Below are 21,002 nucleotides of genomic sequence, written 5' to 3'. Positions count from 1 at the left end.
GTGAATCACCTCACACTTCTCCACATTAAACTCCATTTGCCACCTCTCAGCCCAGCTCTGCAGCTTATCTATGTCCCTCTGTAACCTGCAACATCCTTCCGCACTGTCTATAACTCCACCGACTTTAGTGTCGTCTGCAAATTTACTCACCCATCCTTCTGCGCCCTCCTCTAGGTCATTTATAAAAATGACAAACAGCAACGGCCCCAGAACAGATCCTTGTGGTACGCCACTCGTAACTGAACTCCATTCTGAACATTTCCCATCAACTACCACTCTCTGTCTTCTTTCAACTAGCCAATTTCTGATCCACATTTCTAAATCACCCTCAATCCCCAGCCTCCGTATTTTCTGCAATAGATGACCGTGGGGAACCTTATCAAACGCTTTACTGAAATCCATATACACCACATCAACTGCTCTACCCTCGTCTACCTGTTCAGTCACCTTCTCAAAGAACTCGATAAGGTTTGTGAGGCATGACCTACCCTTCACAAAACCATGCTGACTGTCCCTAATCATATTATTCCTATCTAGATGATTATAAATCGTATCTTTTATAATCCTCTCCAAGACCTTACCCACCACAGACGTTAGGCTCACCGGCCTAAGTATACATGAATAAGTATGAATAATGAATAAGTATACATGAATCAGTATACATGAATGTACGGAGAATCGGTTCCAATGCAGAAGTCGTGCAGGCGCTGGTTTGATGCCAAATCGCAATTCTCCATCACATCGACAGCGGCATCAAAGCGTTCCGGAACACAAGTACAGTAAACACCATTTGCTTTTAAAAATCGTGAAACCGGCGTCGTGGCTGATGGAGAGAGAGGAGATTGGACACAGAGAGGAGTGACTGTGGGCTGCTGGGCCGAACACTGGCCAGGCTGGTTGAGGTTGGAGGGGGGCCCGGGAGGAAACAAGCGGAGTGGCCAGGATGACCCCCACGGGACTGGGGCAGTGTCCAGTCCTGGACTGCCATTTCCGCAGCCTGCAAGGCACCCATCTTACTGCACACCCCACTTCAGTAAGACATTTGATAAGGTTTCCCATGGTAGGCTCATTCAGAAAGTCAGGGGGCATGGGATACAGGGAAATTTGGCTGTCTGGATACAGAATTGGCTGGCCGAAAGACAGCGAGTGGTAGTGGATGGGAAGTATTCCGCCTAGAAGTCGGTGACCAGTTGTGTCCCACATGGATCTGTTCTGGGACCTCTGCTCTTTGTGGTTTTTATAAATGACTTGGATGAGGAAGTGGAAGGGTGGGTTAGTAGGTTTGCTGATGACACAAAGGTTTGCGGAGTTGTAGATAGTGTCGAGAGCTGTTGCAAGTTACAACAGGACATTGACAGGATGCAGAGCTGGGCTGAGAAGTGGCAGGTGGAGTTCAACCTAGATAAATGTGAAATGATTCATTTTGGAAGGTCGAATTTGAATGCTGAATACAGGGTAAAAGGCAGGGTTCTCGGAAGTGTTGAGGAACAGAAGGATCTTGGGGTCCACGTACATAGATCTTTCAAAGTTGCCACCCAGGTTGATAGGGTTGTTAAGAAGGCGTATGGTGTGTTGGCTTTCATTAACAGGGGGATTGAGTTTAAGAGCCGTGAGGTTTTGCTGCAGCTTTATAAAACCCTGGTTAGATTACACTTGGAATATTGTGTCCAGTTCTGGTCACCTCATTATAGGAAGGATGTGGATGCTTTGGTGAGGGTGCAGAGAAGATTTACCAGGCTGCTGCCTGGAATGGAGGGCATGTCTTATGAAGAAAGTTTGCGGGAGCTAGGGCTTTTCTCACTGGAGCGAAGAAGGAAGAGAGGTGACGAGACATCCGGTGTGCACCATGGAGTGAGTGGTCACACAGAGGCAGCTCCTGCCCAAGGTTACAGAAAAGAACTCTTTTTTAAGCAACACGGGTTGGAATTTTGATGAAAAGGCGTAGGTGAATGTTGGAGGAGTACTTTCCCCCAGGAATGGTATGTTTCTTGGTTATCAGACCCTCAGAAACAGTGCAAGATTTGGCTGAAGCAGCAGCAGACAAAAGCCTCTGCAAGCATGCAGGCGGGGGAAGGGCCAGCTTAGAGGCCTCAAGCTGACTTGAGGGCCTTTATGAAAGCTGAATTCTAGCAGCAGAGGGAAGAACTGGGAAAAGATCTCACCAAGGCCGTTGAAGAAACGGGGACAGACTTCCGGTTGCGGTGGTGCGGAGCTAAGCCGCACATTCGGTGGCTCCCGCTATTTTCGGACTTTAGGGCTCTTTTAAGGGGCCGTAGTGGTGCTGTTTGGACTTTTCCCCGTGTGGGAACACTCCTTCTCAGATTCTCCACCGGTGGGTGGCCTGGACTAGGAGTGGAGCGGTCAGAAAATCGGCTTTGGAGCAGAAAAAGGTGCGAGGCAGGAAAGGCAAGATGGTGGCGGGCGGGGAAGCAGCAGCGTGGCAGCAGTGGGCGCGGGAGCAGCAGGAGCTGCTTCAGCGCTCCTTTAAGGAGCTGAAGGCAGAGATTCTGGAGCCGTTTAAGGCCTCCCTGGACAAGCTCATGGCGACCCAGGGTGTGGAGATCCGAGAGCTTCGACAAAAGGCCTCGGAGAGCGAGGATGAACTTCTGGGCCTGGCGGTGAAGGTTGAGTCGCACGAGGCGCTCCATAAGAAGTGGTCAGTGAGGCTGGAGGAGATGGAGATCGGGGCCCGTCAGAAGAACCTGCGGATTCTGGGCCACCCAGAGGGGCTGGAAGGTTCGGATTTGGGGGCCTATGTGGCTATGATGCTGAACACGCTAATGGGTGCGAGGTCGTTCCAGGGACCCTTATAGCTGGAGGATGCCCATCGGGTGCTGCTGAGGAAACCCAGGCCAAATGAGCCGCCTCGGGCGGTGCTGGTCCGTTTCCACCGCTTCGTCGACCGCGAGTGTGCGCTGCGTTAGGCGAAGGAGAGGAGTAGCAAGTGGGAGAATACGGTGATCAGGATCTACCAGGACTGGAGTACGGAAGTGGCGAAGAGAACATAAGAACATAAGAACTAGGAGCAGGAGTAGGCCATCTGGCCCCTCGAGCCTGCTCCGCCATTCAATGAGATCATGGCTGATCTTTTGTGGACTCAGCTCCACTTTCCGGCCCGAACACCATAACCCTTAATCCCTTTATTCTTCAAAAAACTATCTATCTTTACCTTAAAAACATGTAATGAAGGAGCCTCAACTGCTTCACACAACCCTTTGGGTGAAGAAGTTCCTCCTAAACTCAGTCCTAAATCTACTTCCCCTTATTTTGAGGCTATGTCCCCTAGTTCTGCTTTCACCCGCCAGTGAAAACAACCTGCCCGCATCTATCCTATCTATTCCCTTCATAATTTTAAATGTTTCTATAAGATCCCCCCTCATCCTTCTAAATTCCAATGAGTACAGTCCCAGTCTACTCAACCTCTCCTCATAATCCAACCCCTTCAGCTCTGGGATTAACCTAGTGAATCTCCTCTGCACACCCTCCAGTGCCAGTACGTCCTTTCTCAAGCAAGGACACCAAAACTGAACACAATACTCCAGGTGTAGCCTCACTAACACCTTATACAATTGCAACATAACCTCCCTAGTCTTAAACTCCATCCCTCTAGCAATGAAGGACAAAATTCCATTTGCCTTCTTAATCACCTGTTGCACCTGTAAACCAACCTTCTGTGACTCATGCACTAGCACACCCAAGTCTCTCTGCACAGCAGCATGCTTTAATATTTTATTGTTTAAATAATAATCCCGTTTGCTGTTATTCCTACCAAAATGGATAACCTCACATTTGTCAACATTGTATTCCATCTGCCAGACCCTAGCCCATTCACTTAACCTATCCAAATCCCTCTGCAGACTTCCAGTATCCTCTGCACTTTTCGCTTTACCACTCATCTTAGTGTCATCTGCAAACTTGGACACATTGCCCTTTGTCCCCAACTCCAAATCATCTATGTAAATTGTGAACAATTGTGGGCCCAACACGGATCCCTGAGGGACACCACTAGCTACTGATTTCCAACCAGAGAAACACCCATTAATTCCCACTCTTTGCTTTCTATTAATTAACCAATCCTCTATCCATGCTACTACTTTACCCTTAATGCCATGCATCTTTATCTTATGCAGCAACCTATTGTGTGGCACCTTGTCAAAGGCTTTCTGGAAATCCAGATATACCACATCCATCGGCTCCCCGTTATCTACTGCACTGGTAATGTCCTCAAAAAATTCCACTAAATTAGTTAGGCATGACCTGCCCTTTATGAACCCATGCTGTGTCTGCCCAATAGGACAATTTCTATCCAGATGCCTCACTATTTCTTCCTTGATGATAGATTCCAGCATCTTCCCTACTACCGAAGTTAAGCTCACTGGCCTATAATTTCCTGCTTTCTGCCTACCTCCTTTTTTAAACAGTGGTGTCATGTTTGCTAATTTCCAATCCACTGGGACCACCCCAGAGTCTAGTGAATTTCGGTAAATTATCACTAGTGCATCTGCAATTTCCCTAGCCATCTCTTTTAGCACTCTGGGATGCATTCCATCAGGGCCAGGAGACTTGTCTACCTTTAGCCCCATTAGCTTGCCCATCACTACCTCCTTAGTGATAACAATCCTCTCAAGGTCCTCACCTGTCATAGCCTCATTTCTATCAGTCACTGCCATGTTATTTGTGTCTTCCACTGTGAAGACCGACCCAAAAAACCTGTTCAGTTCCTCAGCCATTTCCTCATTATTAAAACTCCCTTCTCATCCTCTAAAGGACCAATATTTACCTTAGCCACTCTTTAGGGGCTAAGTTTTAACCGGACAAAGGGCTGGTTTTAACCGGACGAAGGCAGTGCTCCACAAGAAAGGGGTCAAGTTTGGCCTGCTACTGCCGGCACGCCTGTGGGTCACTTATAAAGACGGCCAGCTATATTTCGACTTCCCGGAGGAAGCTTGGTCTTTTGTCCAGGCAGAGAAGCTGGACTTGAACTGAGGACTGGGGGCTGGGGAACGTTGTCCACAGCCCGGAGGTTTGTCCTCCTTGGTATCCTTTTGTTTTATCGGTTCTGTTGGATGATGTTTTTGCCGTTCTGCTTTTTTTTACTTTTTGGGACTGTTATCTGTTTACTTGGGTGTTTGTTTTGTTTGGATTTTTATTTTCCTTCACCGGTTGGGTGCGGTTCGCGGTCCTGTTGGGTCATGTGCCCGCCTTTTCCCGCGTTTTGGGTCGGGGGGGGGGTTTGGGAGGGAAGCACGGGCTTTTTTTCCCGCGCTAGAGGAGTAGTGGGTGGGACCGTCACTAGGGAGGGTCTTTGGGGTGGCGGGAGCAGCTGGGGTCAGCAGGAGTCAGCTGGTTTACGGAAGTACAATAGAAGGGGTTACGCAGCTAGGGGGGCCCTAGCTTGGGGGGGGGGGGGGGGGGGGTACCGGGTTGCTGCTGAAGTGGCAAAGGAGCTGGCGCAGGTAGAGGGGGTCGGGATGGGTGTTTGCCGCTGTGGGGAACTGAGCGGGGGGGGGGGGGGGCGCGGGCACGTGGCGGATTACGGAAGGGTGATGGCTAGTCGACGGGGAAGGGGGGTAGGTGGTCCCCTGATCTGGCTGCTCACCTGGAATGTGAGGGGACTGAATGGCCCGGTTAAATCGGCCCGCGTGTTCGCCCACCTGAAGGGGCTGAAGGCGGATGTGGCCATGCTTCAGGAGACGCACCTGAAGGTGGCGGATCAGGTTCGATGGAGGAAGGGATGGGTAGGCCAGATATTTCATTTGGGGCTGGATGCCCCAAATGAATCGGGAGGTGGCGATCCTGGTGGGGAAGAGGGTGCCGTTCGAGGCGTCGAATGTGGTGGCAGACAGTGGCGGGAGGTATCTAATGGTGAGTGGCAAGCTGCAAGGGGAGCAGATGGTACTGGTCAATGTATACGCCCTGAATTGGAACGATGCAGGTTTCATGCAGCGCATGTTGGCCCGGATTCCAGATATGGAGGTGGGAGGCCTGATAATGGGGGGGGGGGGGGGATTTCAACACGGTGCTGGATCCGCCACTGGATCGATCCAGATCCAGGACGGGTAGGAGGCCTGCGGCGGATAAGGTGTTGAGGGGTTTTATGGACCAGATGGGAGGGGTGAACCCATCGAGGTTTGCGAGGGCCAGGGAATTTTCATACTTCTCCCGTGTGCATAAGGCTTACTCCCAGATTGATTTTTTCGTTCCGAGTAGGGCCACACTCGGAAGCGCCGCTGAGATTTCCAGGTGGCTCTGAGACAAAGTTGCCTGTGAAGCAGCACCCTATCTCAGGCCTCCACCAACGCCTGCACAGAATGCCCCAGGCCTTGGACATGCTGACCCAAAGCCAAAACCGTCGTCCCCAATGCCTCAATCGCAGGCGTCACCCTTGTGGTGTTGGCCTGGGTGATAAGCATTGTCGGCAGCACCTCCTGTTGCTGCAAGCGGTTGGACCCCTCCAACTGCACCTCTGGACAGCAGCTAGTTCCTGGGGTCGGCTGCCCTCCGACCGTCCGCCCCCTCAGGTTTTCCGACCTCGATCTGCTGTACCAGGTCAACTGTGTGGTGCTCACCAGATAGTGTCCCAGGAGCCTCTTCACTGAAGTGCCCAAACAGGGTGAGTATCTCGGGGATAGTGGTGGGTGTTGGAGGCAGCTGTGTCATCCTACGACCCGAACTCCGGGATCTCCTCAGTCTCGGGCGGAGGGCTGGTGTCCAGCAGCTTTCCATCTCAGTGTCAGCTCTTATCTCGTGTGGCACCTTATCAAATGTTACCTTATGTTACTGAGAACCGTCTAGCCAGCCAGCCAGCCTTATTGCCTGGGATGTAGAGAGGTAAATTAGTCATTCAGGATGGGATTTATCAATTTCAGTTTGCCAATTCTCCATTCTAGTGAGTGCACATGTTTAGCTAGTTAAACTCAGGCAGTACTACATGCATTATTGGCACATGTGTCAATCTATGTCAAACCTGTATGAAATAAAATAAGGTGGGACTTCCGGTGGCGGCATATAGGGAGGAAGTGACACGTTGGGTAGCTCCTGCTCGAGGCTTGATTTTTTAGAATTTAATGCCCGGTCCCAGGGGCAATCTTTCGCCATATAAGTGCTGGAAAACATAAGAAAGGACAGGGATGTTGAAAAACCAAAAGAAAGCTGCCATGAAGAAGGAGGCGAGTGAAGGTTCATTGTCAAGTGAAAGGGTCAGCTCGGCAACTGGAAAGATGGCAGAGGCTGGGCCGCTGGGTGGGGCCGCACTGTTCATGGCAGAAAAGGTGATTGAGGTGATGGCTTTGGAACTCGAGAAACAGTTTGCAAAGCACATGGAGGTGATGAGAAAGGAGATGATGGCAGCGCTGAAGGTGCTGGTGGAGGAGGCGATTGCCCTGGTGAAGGTGGCGGTGAGGACTTCTGCTGAGATGCGGGTGCAGGGTGAAAAAATTAAGGGAGTAGAGGACGCCATGTCGCAACACAGCAATCAGCTCACCTCGATGGGTGAGGAGCTGTAGAGGGTGGTCGGGGCCAACAAAGGTCTGCTAGCCAAGTTGGAGGACCTGCAAAACAGATCTGAGCAACATAATTTGAGGATCGTAGGCCTGCCCAAAGGGGTGGAAGGGCCCGTGGCCGACTGAGTACTTTGCTAAGATGTTGGTGGAGCTTTTGGGAGAGGAAAAAGATCCCTCCTGGTTTGAACTGGATTGGGCTCATTGGTCATTGAGGCCCAAACCAAAAGCCCAAACCAAAGGCCCAAACCAAAGGCCTATGAGCCGCCAAGAGCGGTGATTATTTGTTTCCACAGGTACCACGTGAAGGAGAAGGTCCTGAGTTGAGCGACGCAGAAGCAGGAGGTGCAGTGGGCTGGAGCTGGTACACATATTTACCAGGACTTAACCGTGGAGTTGGCGAGGAGGCGGGCGGCCTTCGGCCGAGTGAAGACGGCACTGGATAACAATGGTAAACAGTTGGGCGGAGTGTACCCAGCGAATTTGAGGGTGACCTACAACTCCAAAGAATTTTATTTCAAGACAGTGGAAGCGACGGAGTGATTTGTGAAGATAGAAGGACTGGTGCAGTAGTGAGAAATGGGACTGAGGATTGGTTTTGGACCGAGGGTAGGGGGGGAATGGAAGATTGTATATAATTCTATTTTTTATTTCATATTGTTATATGTGTTAAATGAGGTGAATTTGCCTATTTGGATAAGGTAAGAGTGGTGATTTTTGTAACAATGGTTATCTGGGATTTATTGGTTTGCACTGGGTTTGTTTGTTTGAAGGGTCTTTTTTTGTTTCCTGGGACCGGGTAAGGGGGGGGGGGGGAGGAGGATTGGAGTCTGGTCAGAGGCCTCCACACTAGCAAGCTTAAGCCGGCTAGTGAATGGAGGTGTGGTGGGAGGAGGGGTTGCAGCCATTGCAGCCAGTTTGAACATGTTTCAATGGGCCTAGGAGGTGTGAAAGGGGAGTAAGGGGGGGCTGATAAACAGGGGAGGTGTTTTCGAGAGGAAGTGGAAGGGGGGATTCTGGGAGGCAGTGGGGGCTGCCAGAGTTATGATGATGGCAGATGGGGGGAGGGGCAGTGGCGAGGAAGAGACCACTGGTCAGCTTAGTTACGTGGAACTTGAGGGGTTGGGAGCAGTGAAGAGGGTGAGGTTGTTTGCGCACCTAAAAAGCTCAAAGGCCGATGTGGTTATACTACAGGAGACTCATTTGAAGGTGAGGGATCAGGTGAGGCTCAGGAAGGGTTGGGTAAGCCAAGTATTTCACTCGGGGTTCAACTGCAGGGCGTGGGGCGTAGCAATTTTGGTCAGTAAGAGAGTGAGGTTCTAGATGGAGAAGGTGATGGCAGACCAGGGGGGGCAGCTATATGATAGAGGCAGGGGTGTTGGAGGGGAGGCCGGTGGTTTTGGCGAGTGTGTATGGCCCGAACTGGGATGATGCAGGGTTTGTGAGAAAGGTGTTTGGGGCTTTTCCGGACTTGGACTCGCACGAGCTAATAGTGGAAGGGGACAGGAACTTGGTGCAAGAGCCACAGTTGGATAGGTCACAGACGCACTCGCTTGACCAATCCGGGGGGGGGGGGGAGGTTGGGAGAATGGGAAGGCGCTGACTGGGCTTATGGGGATGGGCGGGGTTAGGGGATCAGAGTATTCGGCGATAGCAATTTCCGATCACATTTCAGATCACATTGGGGGGTGGACATGGTCTTGGAGAAGGGGACAGTGCAGAGACCAGGATGGAGAACGTACATGGGGTTGTTGGGGGAACCGAAGTTTTCATGAGAAGATCAGGAGGGTGATTGAGGAACACGTGGGAAGTATCGCTAGCAGTGGTATGGGTAGCCCTGAAGGCGGTGGTGAAGGGGGAGGCGACATTGTTTAAGGCCAAGGTTGATAATGAGGAGATCATTTTGGGTGGAAACGCTGAAATATGTGATGTTTGAGCTGGACAGGAGGTACGTGGGGGATGGAGATTCAGCACTTTTGGACAGAAGGATGGAGCTACAGGCTAGCTTTGATCGGTTAACCATGGGGAAGGCAATGCGCCAACTGAGGCGAGCGAGTGGAGCGATTGGAGTATGGGGAGGGAGAAGGCAAGCCAACTTCAGAGGGAAGTGGTGGCGAGGGAAATTGTCCAGGTGCAGGACAGGACAGGGAAACTGGCGGTGGCCCCAGACCAGATTAATAAGGTGTTCAAGGAGTTATGAAAATTTGTATAGGTCGGGACCACCGGGGGAGGATCAGAGGATGCGGGAGTTCCGGACAGATTGAAGTACAACAAAACAAACGAGACTCCAGGATAGAATGTTGCCTCCCTAGTGCTAGAGTCAAGGGTGCCTCGGAGCGGGTACAGGACATTCTGGAGGGGGAGGGTGAACAGCCAGTGGTCGTGGTACACATCGGTACAAACGACATAGGTAAAAAAAGGGATGAGGTCCTAAAAGCAGAATACAGGGAACTAGGAAGCAAGTTAAGAAATCGGACCTCGAAGGTAGACATCTCAGGATTACTACTGGTGCCACATGATAGTCAGAGTAGAAATGACAGGATATATAGGATGAATATGTGGCTGAAGGGATGGTGTCGGGGGAAGGGTTTCAGATTCCTGGGACATTGAGACCGGTTTTGGGGGAGGTGGGACCTTGTACAAACTGGACAGGTTACACCTGGGCAGGACTGGAACTGATGTCCTTGGGGGGCTATTTGGGGAGTGTTTAAATTAATGTGGCAGGGGGATGGGAACCGATGCATGAAGTCGGAATGTAGTAAAACAGGGACAGAAACAAAAGGCAGTAAGGGAGAAAGTAGAAGGCAGAGAAGTCATAGTCAAAAATCAAAAAGGGTGATATACAAGGTACAGTGACTGAGGGGAGGTCAGTGAATAGGCCCAGTAATATTAAAAAGAATAAAAAGGGAAGTAAAAACATAAATGGAAAGCGACGTGGCAGGTTGTTACATAAAGATATGGGTTCAATGTCAAGGAAAATTAGGAGACAAGTTAAGAGAAAAAATAACTTAGGAGAGGTTACTGATCAAGGTGTTAAGATTCAAAACAGAAGTATAAAAGCAACCCAAGTGTACTTTACCTGAATGCCCGTAGTATTCAGAATAAGGTAAATGAGTTGATGGCACAAATCATCGTGAATGACTATGATTTAGTGGTCATTACTGAAACATGGTTAAAGGATGGTCACAACGAGGAGTTAAATATCCAAGGGCATCAAACTATTTGGAAGGACAGTGTGGGTGGTAAGGGAGGTGGTGTGGCTCTGTTATTTAAGGATGACATCCAGGCAATAGCAAGGGATGACATTGGTGCTATGGGGGATAAAGTTGAATCCATTTGGGTGGAAATCAGGAATAGTAAGGCGAAAAAGTGACTGATAGGAGTAGTCTATAGGACACCAAATAGTAACATTATGGTGGGGCAGGCAATAAACAAAGAAATAACTGATGCATGTAGAAATGGTACAGCAGTTATCATAGGGTATTTTAATCTACATGTCGATTGGTTTAACCAGGTCGGTCAAGACAGCCTTGAGGAGGGGTTTATAGAATGCATCCGCGATAGTTTCCTAGAACAGTATGTAATGGAACCTACGAGGGAACAAGCGGTCCTAGATCTGGTCCTGTGTAATGAGACAGGATTGATTAATGATCTCATAGTTAGGGATCCTCTCGAAAGGAGCGATCACAATATGGTGGAATTTAAAATACAGATGGAGGGCGAGAAGGCAAAATCAAACACTAGTGTTTTGTGCTTAAACAAAGGAGATTACAATGGGATGAGAGAAGAGTTCGCTAAGGTAGACTGGGAGCAAAGACTTTATGGTGAAACAGTTGAGGAACAGTAGAGAACCTTCCAAGCGATTTTTCACAGCGCTCAGCAAAGGTTTACACCAACAAAAAGGAAGGATGGTAGAAAGAGGGAAAATCGACCGTGCATATCTAAGGAAATAAGGGAGAGTATCAAATTGAAGGAAAAAGCATACAAAGTGGCAAAGATTAGTGGGAGACTAGAGGACTGGGAAATCTTTAGGGGGCAACAGAAAGCTACTACAAAAGCTACAAAGAAGAGTAAAATAGATAGAGTAAACTTGTTCAGAATATAAAAAGATAGTAAAAGTTTCTACAAATATATCAAACAAAAAAAAGAGTGGCTAAGGTAGATATTTGTCCTTTAGAGGATGAGAAGGGAGATTTAATAATGAGAGATGAGGAAATGGCTGAGAAACTGAACAGGTTTTTTGGGTCGGTCTTCACAGTGGAAGACACAAATAACAAGCCAGTGACTGCTGGAAATGAGGCTATGACAGGTGAGGAACTTGAGATGATTGTTATCACTAAGGAGGTAGTAGTGATGGGCAAGCTAATGGGGCTATAGGTAGACAAGTCTCCTGGTCCTGATGGAATGCATCCCAGAGTGCTAAAAGAGATGGCTAGGGAAATTGCAAATGCACTGGTGATAATTTACCAAAATGCACTAGACTCTGAGGTAGTCCCGGTGGATTGGAAATTAGCAAACGTGATACCACTGTTTAAAAAAGGAGGTAGGCAGAAAACGGGTAATTATAGGCCAGTTAGCTTAACTTCGGTAGCAGGGAAGATGCTGGAATCTATTATCAAGGAAGAAATAGCGAGGCATCTGGTTGGAAATTGTCCCATTGGGCAGACACAGCATGGGTTCATAAAGGGCAGGTCGTGCCTAATTAATTTAGTGGAATATTTTGAGGACATTACCAGTGCGGTAGATAAAGGGGAGCCAATGGATGTGGTATATCTGGATTTCCAGAAAGCTTTTGACAAGGTGCCACACAAAATGTTGCTGCATAAGATAAAGATGCATGGTATTAGAGTAAAGTAGTAGCATGGATAGAGGATTGGTTAATTAATAGAAAGCAAAGAGTGGGGATTAATGGGTGTTTCTCTGGTTGGCAATCAGTAGCTAGTGGTGTCCCTCAGGGATCTGTGTTGGCCCACAATTGTTCACAATTTACATAGATGATTTGGAGTTGGGGGACCAAGTGCAACGTGTCAAAGTTTGCAGATGACACCAAGATGAGTGTTAAAGCAAGAAGTGCAGAGGATACTGGAAATCTGCAGAGGGATTTGGATAGGTTAAGTGAATGTGCTAGGGTCTGGCAGATGGAATACAATGTTGACAAATGTGAGGTTATCCATTTTGATAGGAATGGCAGCAAAAGGGATTATTATTTAAATGATAAAATATTAAAACATAGGGCAGCACGGTGGCCTAGTGGTTAGCACAACCGCCTCACGGCGCTGAGGTCCCAGGTTCGATCCCGGCTCTGGGTCACTGTCCGTGTGGAGTTTGCACATTCTCCCCGTGTCTGCGTGGGTTTCACCCCCACAACCCAAAAATGTAAAGAGTAGGTGGATTGGCCATGCTAAATTGCTCCTTAATTGGAAAAAATAATTGGGTAATCTAAATTTATAAAAAAAAATATTAAAACATGCTGCTGTGCAGAGAGACATGGGTGTGCTTGTGCATGAGTCGCAATAAATTGGTTTACAGGTGCAACAGGTGATTAAGAAGGCAAATGGAGTTTTGTCCTTCATTTCTAGAGGGATGGAGTTTAAGATCAGGGAGGTTATGCTGCAATTGTATAAGGTGTTAGTGAGGCCACACCTGGAGTATTGTGTTCAGTTTTGGTCTCCTCACCCGAGAAAGGACGTACTGGCACTGGAGGGTGTGCAGAGGAGATTCACAAGGTTAATCCCAGAGCTGAAGGGGTTGGATTACGAGGAGAGGTTGAGTAGACTGGGACTGTACTCGTTGGGATCTTATAGAAACATATAAAATTATGAAGGGAATAGATAGGATAGATGTGGGCAGGTTGTTTCCACTGGCGGGTGAAAGCAGAACTAGGGGGCATAGCCTCAAAATAAGGGGAAGTAGATTTAGGACTGAGCATAGGAGGAATTCTTCACCCAAAGGGTTGTGAATCTATGGAATTCCTTACCCAGTGAAGCTCCTTCATAAAATGTTTTTAAGATAAAGATAGATAGTTTTTTGAAGAATAAAGGGATTAAGCGTTATGGTGTTCGGGCCGGAAAGTGGAGCGGAGTCCACAAAAGATCAGCCATGATCTCATCGAATGACGGAGCAGACTCAAGGGGCCAGATGGCCTACTCCTGCTCCTAATTCTTATGTTTTTATGTAAATAGTAATTACATTTTATTATATTTTATTTATTATTATGGCTTTATATACACATACCAGATATTCAATAACCACACTTAAATGTTTTTAGCAACATCATGTGCCATATAAAAAAAGATTTGGCCTAAAACATCAAGTACTACATAATCTTTAAATCCTTTGGTTATTTTTCATCACCACATTTTGCTACATTTTCTTAGCAGATTAGATACTTCATCAAATTGACTCTATTCTGCCCTGTAGCCAATTGTTGGGAAGGAATTTACTTACTGGTGTCCCTCCCCACACTTTGAAATTCAATTTATTTACTAGTTTTGCAATATTTCAATACATCTTTAATACATTTCTATTCAACTCTAGTGCATACAAAATGTGTTGGTACAGTTCAGGATTTCCAGCATTTCCGGTTTATTAATGTACCTGTTCAATCTTTTACGAAAGATAGAAATTAAATCCTGTATTCTGCTTGCTTCACAAGCATCAGGAAAATAATTATTTTGTTTAGCTCTATGGTAACATATGCAGTACAGAATTCACAGAGGCTCAATGGCTATATTTTATAACCGTTAATAGTTAAATGTCCAGAACACCCACTGTATGTTCAGCTTTGTAATTCTGAGCATTTATAATGAGTGTTTTCAAAAGCCAAAGAAAAGAAAAGGTCCAGTAAATATCTGTCAGTTTTTGATTTTCATACAGATTTTATTTTTACTGGAATGAAAACAAATGGATAAAGTCGGATGCAGCAGAATTGCTTTTGGATTTCCTTGCATGATCACAGAGATATCACAGTCCTTTATAAACCCAAGTCAAATTATCTTTTAGTGTTGGTTAGAATATTTCTTCTAAATAATGGATCACAGTTGCCTGTTCACCAGACATAACAGTCAGAGACATTAGGCAGCAAGTAGGAAAATGTAAAATTGCCTGCTACATATCGCCAATGTAAAATAAAATTGTTGGTGATTTTTCTATTATATCTAAAAGAAACACTCTGCACTATGATGTATATTGCTAGTTGAGGTTTTGTTTATTAACTGCTTGAGTATCAATGTAATAAACTGCAGGTTAAGCCTAATCTGCACCAATTTCAATCAATAAGACTCTGAATAATTGTTCTCCAGTATTAGTGAATACTGCTCAAGTTGTGTCACTAGATTTGAATATACCCTCTTGTAGCAAGCACTGTAAACTGAAGTGAACTAACTAATTTTTATCTAGCTGCTTGCAATGATAAGATTTTCAACTTATTTCCTTAAAACTTGAATTAATTGTCCTTCGATCTTTAGTTAATGGTTATAATTGCATTGAAACAGAGACTTCCTGAAGGGAATGTGCTGAGTGGGTGCACGAAAGGTGGCTCTCCTTCTAGGAAATCGAATTCAGGCAATTTTATCCAAAATAGCCCGGCAGAATTAAGGAAAAAAAGCATCCCTTCACCACCCACTTAAACCTACACAAGAAGTTATTTGCAAATGCCAAACAACAGCTGCACCAGAGGCTGCAAGGAAACGAGAGGCAACAGGAGCCTGGAGAAACTGGTAAGCGAGACAGCAGACTCAGAAGGCGAGGAAGCCCCGGCAGCACATGAAAGAGAGGGGCAACAAGCCGTGGAAGAAACTCCCCCCTCGCCGGAGGGCGGCTGGAGGAAGTTCCTCACCAGAGAGCTAAAGGAACTCAAGGAGGAGACAAGGCTGGGAATCCAGGATGCGGTCAAGGTGGCGGTTACAGAAGCACTGGCTGCCATACAGGTGGCCCTCAACAAGTGAGGGGAGCACAATCGCAGGATCAGAAAAGGCATCCATGGACCTGACCGACAGTATCATCGCCCTAGAGGGAGAAATAGCAAGGTTGGTGGCGACCCAGGAAAACCTTAAAGGGAAGGTGGAAGACCAAGAGAACTGATCGTGGCGCCAGAACCTCAGACTAGTGGGACGGCTGGTGGCAACTGAAGACAACAACCCCACGGACTACGTGGCCCAGATACTGCGAAACCTGGTGGGAAGAGACAGCTTCCCCAGCCCGCCAGAGATAGACAGGGCACACAGGTCTCTCCGGCCAAAGCCCAAAGCTGGGGAACAGCCGAGGGCAATAATCGCAAAGATGCACTGGTACCAAGACCGGGAGAGAATCCAGAGATGGGCCAGGCAGACGAGAGCCTGCAACTGGGAAGGACACCAGATACCAATGTATCAGGATTGCCAAGCGCCAGGCCAATTTCGACAGAGCGAAGGCGGCCCTATTCAAAAGTGTGGTGAAATTTAAGATATTTTTCCCAGCCAAGCTATGGGAAATCTTCCAGTTTGTCCAAAAGAATGGGCTGTGAAAACAGCAACAGAAAGAGGTGAAGACGTCACCCTGACAAACGGAGACTGAAAGATATTTCACGCGGGTCTGTACCACCTCACTCCCAAACTGAAAGCACAGAAAGGGAGGGGATGAGGGTAGAGGGGCGCAGGAAAAAGAGAGAAAAAGGAAGAGGGGGAGGGAAGAAAAACAACGGGCAAAGGAAAGGCTCAGACCAACCACATTAACGGGAAAGCTAAGACCAAGAGGCATGAATGGGGGTGGGGAGTGGGGGCTATGGTGCATCTCCAACCGGGGAGAGAGCGTCTGGCGATGGGGGAAGGGGTATACATCACAAGAGGGGGGATAAGCAGAGGGGTGAGGGAAGGGGAAGGTGCAGAGCCATTGTGAGAACAAAGGGACCGGGGGGGGGGGGGGGATCTCTAGGCTGGCTACAACAGGCCACATATGGCAAAGGGAACAAGATGGCACCACAAGCAGCCACGTTGAAGGTTCTCAATCAACGGGAAACCCCGGAGTGCAGGGGCTCATCCACATGGCCTATACATAGTTGGCTGCCATGTTGGGTTGCCCCTGGACAGAGGGAAACCCTGGAGCGCAGGGACCCTACCTCATGGTGAATACAGTGGCTGAGGCCATTTTGGATGGAGCCCTAACAAAGGGAAACCATGGAGTGCAGGGGTGCATCCACAAGTTAAGTATGGCCGATCCCACAGGAGGAGGGTTGACAAAAACCCACATCAGGATAGCTACCCGAAATGTCAGGGGACTTAACTGCCCAATGATGAGATCCAGAGTCTTCGCCAACCTGAAAAGTATAAAAGCCAACATAGTCTTTCTCCAAGAGATGCACCTGAGGAAGAAGGACCGACTGAGGGTAAGAATGGGCTGGGTGGGATAGACCTATCATTCTTGCTATGAGACGAGAACTAGGGAGATAGCCATACTCCTCAATAATAGGACGGTGTTTACGGTGACGAGGACGGTTACAGACCGAGGGGGAGGGTACGTTATGGTCAGCGGTGTCCTGGACGGGGCAGCAATGGTCCTTGTTAACGTGGAGGCTCCCAACGGGGACTACACGGAGATTATAAAGCCCCCTGACATTGACATGTAGCGACTCATTATGGGGTGGGGGGGACAAACTGTGTACAGGATTCATGGACAGACAGGTTGAACCCCAAAACAGGGAAGACCTCCAGCAGGTTAGACCTCCAGCATGGTGAAATAACATTTATGGAGCAGATGGGGTCAGTGGACCCATGGAGGCTCATGCATCCGGAGGAGGAGTTCTCCTTCTTTTCCCAAGTACATAAGGTATATACCCCCATTAACGCCTTTGTAGTGAGGAAAGCAGTGCTGCCAGGGATAGTAAGAGTGGAATACTCCACGATATTGTCTCGATGCGGATGACCTGCTCCTCTATGTCGCAGACCCACAAAGCAGCATGGAAGGGATCATGGTGCTCTTGAAAGAGTTTGGAGCCTTCTCGGGCCACAAACTTAACCTGAGCAAAAGTGAAATCTTCACGATGAACCTGCAAGGGGCTGGTTTAGCTCACCGAGCTAAATCGCTGGCTTTTAAAGCAGGCCAGCAGCACGGTTCGATTCCCATACCAGCCTCCCCGGACAGGCGCCGGAATGTGGCGACAAGGGGCTTTTCACAGTAACTTCATTGAAGCCTACTCGTGACAATAAGTGATTTTCATTCATTTTTTCATTTTCAAGTGAAAGGGCAGAGCTGGAGGGACTGACATTTAAACAAGCCCAAAACAAAATCACCCACGAACTCACACGGAGCCACAAATGGAATTTGGCTAGTCAGGTGGAGGATGTTAAAAAAGGCCCTGCAGAGGTGGGACACACTCCCACTCCTCCCGGCAGTGAGGATGCAGACAATCAAGATAAACCGATTGCCCAGGTTCCTCTTCCTGTTCAGGTTCATACCGATCTACATCCCCAAGGTCTTTTTTAACACAGTAGACATAATGATTATTGCGTTTGTGTGGAGATGGAAGAATCCAAGGATCTCCAAAAAAGTATGGCAAAGAACAAGAAACGTGGGGGGCCTGGTCCACCCAAACCTGCAATATTACCACTGGGCAGCCACAACTGAACGAGTGAGGGGATGGGGAACGGAACCAGAATATGAATGGATAAAAATGGAGGAGAGTTCCTGCTCAGGGAAGTCCCTCTGGGCCCTGGCCACAGCAGCGCTCCCATCCCCATCGAGCAAGCACTCTGCAAGACCGGTGGCAGTGGCCACACTCTGTACGTAGAACCAATTAAGACAACGCTTTGGTCTGACCGAAATGTCCACTGTGGCCCCCATCGACAACAATCACAGGTTCTCTCCAGCCAAAATGGAAGCCACTTTCTAAAGGTGGAGACAGGACAGCGAGACACTGACAGTTAGTGCCCTCCACATCAACAACAGACTGGCAACGCTAGAAAGAAGAACTGATGGAGACGCTCAAACTGTCATGGGGGAACGAGTTACAACATTTGCAAGTCTAAAACTTCCTCTGTAGGGAAACAAGGACATACTCATGGGTGCCGGGATAATCACTATTAGAAGAACTTTTAGACGCGGACAACTTAGAAGGGGGAAACTGCGGGTACTTGTATGGGTGACTGTTGGGAAAAGCACGCTTCCAACTTGACAAAACAAGAAAAAAAATGGAAGAGCTAGCTTTGACAAAGAGTCATCCAAACTCGAAACGTTAGCGCTCTTTTCTCGCCACAGATGCTGTCAAACTAGCAGGAGGGCAGGAAGAAAAATGGCAGGGCTATAGTGATAGGGGACTAAATCATAGAATCATAGAATGTACATTGCAGAAGGAGGCCATTCGGCCCATCTAGTCTGCACCGGCCCTTGGAAAGAGCACCCCACTTAAGCCCATGCCTCCACCCTATCCCCGTAACCCAGTAACCCCACCCAACCTTTTTTGGACACTGTTGGAAATTTATCATGGGTAATCCACCTAACCTGCACGTCATAAAGGGAATAGACAGGAGGTTCTGCGGACACAATCGAGACTCCAGGATGGTATGTTGCCTCCCTGGTGCAAGGGTCAAGGATATCTCGGAGAAGTTGCAGGACATTCTGGAGGGGGAAAGAGTGAACAGCCAGCTGTTGTGGTGCATAAAGGCACCAACGATATAGGTAAAAAATGGGATGAGGTCCTACAAGCTCAATTCACGGAGTTAGGAGTTAAACTAAAAAGTAGGACCTCAAAGATAGTAATCTCAGGATTGCTACCAGCGCCACGAGCTAGTCAGAGTTGGAATGTCAGGATAGATAGGATAAATGCGTGGCTCGAGAGATGGTGCAAGAGGGAGGGATTCAAATTCCTGGGGCATTGGAACCGGTTCTGGGGGATGTGGGACCAGTACAAACCAGATGGTCTGCACCTGGGCAGGTTTGGAACCGATGTCCTGGGGTGGTGTTTGCTAGTGCCGTTAGGGAGGGTTTAAACTAATGTGGCAGGGGGGTGGGAACCAATGCAGGATGTAGGAGGGAAGGAAAACGGGGACAGAAACAAAAGGCAGGAAGGGGAAAGTGTAAGGCAGAGAAGTCATAGTCAAAAATCAAAAAGGGTCATAGTACAGGGTACAGTGACCGAGGAGAGCTCAGGGAATAGGCCAAGTGATACTAAAAGGAATAAAACGGGAAGTAAAAACATAAATGGAAAGCGGCGCAGCAAGTTGTTACATGAAGATATGGGTTCAACGATAAGGAAAGTTAGGAGAAAAGTTAAAAGGAAAAATAACTTAGGTGAGGTTACTGATAGAGGTGTTAAGATTCAAAATGGAGGTATAAAAGCCAACATAAACATATCTGAATGCTTGTACTATTCAGAATAAGGTAAATGAGTTGATGGCGCAAATGATCGTGAATGACTATGATTTAGTGGCCATTACTGAAACATGGTTAAAGGATGTTCACGACGAGGAGTTAAATATCCAAGGGTATCAAACTATTCGGAAGGACAGTGTGGATGGTAAGGGAGGTGGTGTAGCTTTGTTATTTAAGGATGACATCCAGGCAGTAGTGAGGGATGACATCGGTGCTATGGAGTATAAGGTTGAATCCATTTGGGTAGAAATCAGGAAGAGTAATGCGAAAAAGCCACTGATAGGAGTAGTCTATAGGACACCAAATACTAACATCACGGTGGAGCGAGCAATAAACAAAGAAATAACTGAAGCATGTAGAAATGGTACAGCAGTTATCATGGGGGATTTTAATCTACATGTCAATTGGTTTAACCAGGTCAGTCAAGGCAGCCTTGAGGAGGAGTTTACAGAATGTATCCACGATAGTTTCCTGGAACAATATGTAATGGAATCTACGAGGGAACAGGCTGTCCTAGATCTGGTCCTGTGTAATGAGACAGGATTGATTAATGATCTCATAGTTAGGGATCCTTTCGAAGTACCGATCATAATTTGGCGAATTGAAAATACAGATGGAGGGTGAGAAGGTAAAATCACTAGTGTTTTGTGCTTAAACAAAAGATATTACAATGGGATGAAAGAAGAGCTAGCTAAGGTAGACTGGGAGCAAAGACTTCATGGTGAAACAGTTGAGGAACAGTGGAGAACCTTCCAAGCATTTTTTCACAGTGCTCAGCAAAAGTTTATACCAACAAAAAGGAAGAATGGTAGAAAGAGGGAAAATCGACTATGGATATCTAAGGAAATAAGGGAGAGTATCAAATTGAAGGAAAAAGCATACAAAGTGGCACAGATTAGTGGGAGACTAGAGGATTGGGAAATGTTTAGGGGGCAGCAGAAACCTAACAAAAAAACTATAAAGAGTAAGATAGATTATGAGAGTAAACTTGTTCAGAATATAAAAACAGATAGTAAAAGTTTCTACAAATATATCAAACAAAAAAGAGTGGCTAAGGTAAATATTGGTCCTTTAGAGGATGAGAAGGGAGATTTAATAATGGGAGATGAGGAAATGGCTGAGGAACTGAACAGGTTTTTTGGGTCGGTCTTCACAGTGGAA

At 47.5% G+C, this 21,002-nt stretch overlaps 1 protein-coding gene across 2 annotated transcripts in view; it reads right to left on the bottom strand.

Annotated features, from left to right (window-relative positions):
* The window catches only part of LOC119971744 (WD repeat containing planar cell polarity effector), a 248,136-nt gene that overhangs the window by 223,672 nt on the left and 3,462 nt on the right, over positions 1–21,002 (bottom strand). Inside the window, exon 2 of one of the 2 annotated variants that reach the window (XM_038807780.1) lies at positions 6,968–7,105. The exons of the other annotated variant lie outside the window; for it this stretch is intronic. The gene's annotated coding sequence lies outside the window, so the exon portion shown is untranslated. The remainder of the gene's footprint in view (positions 1–6,967; positions 7,106–21,002) is intronic. 2 annotated transcript variants of the gene reach the window in all.

The sequence above is a fragment of the Scyliorhinus canicula genome, chromosome 1 (genome assembly GCF_902713615.1).
Source record: "Scyliorhinus canicula chromosome 1, sScyCan1.1, whole genome shotgun sequence".
Taxonomy (NCBI): domain Eukaryota; kingdom Metazoa; phylum Chordata; class Chondrichthyes; order Carcharhiniformes; family Scyliorhinidae; genus Scyliorhinus; species Scyliorhinus canicula.
Note: the sequence above shows the minus strand (reverse complement) of the source record. Positions and strands in the feature narration are given on the sequence as shown.